We start from the raw sequence: 443 nt of genomic DNA, 5'->3' as shown, positions 1-443 counted from the left end.
AACAAAAACAACTATTATTTCACTCTTCTGTGTCTTTTTACATGTTCTTTTTTTTTTAACTGAATTTATTTGCGAAATACCAATTGTGAGACTATTGCTGGAATAGACTGGGGACTTTGAGCACTTTGTGATTATTCAAAAACTGTGCCATTAGATACTCTTATTGCACATATTCAAATTTCCGAGAAAAAAAACCCAATACGAATGTTAATCATTCTGTTCTAACAAACGCATTATTACAGCAAAAAGTCACTTCTTGGTGTTTTTATAAAGAATTAAACCTGACCTGGTGAAGGACAGGATAAGAACAGTTCTTTGTTAGAAAGTTGTCTTAGAATTGTACATAATTGATGAACATTATCAACGAGTGGTATGTCGTGAATTACGACTGATATTTTAGACTGTCTAGTGTTTCACAGCTTTAATGGTCATAAGCAACATTG

This window comes from Aplysia californica, unplaced genomic scaffold (genome assembly GCF_000002075.1).
Source record: "Aplysia californica isolate F4 #8 unplaced genomic scaffold, AplCal3.0 scaffold00070, whole genome shotgun sequence".
In the NCBI taxonomy this organism is placed as follows: Eukaryota; Metazoa; Mollusca; class Gastropoda; order Aplysiida; family Aplysiidae; genus Aplysia; species Aplysia californica.
The sequence above is the reverse complement of the archived record's forward strand: the minus strand, read 5'-3'. Positions refer to the sequence as shown.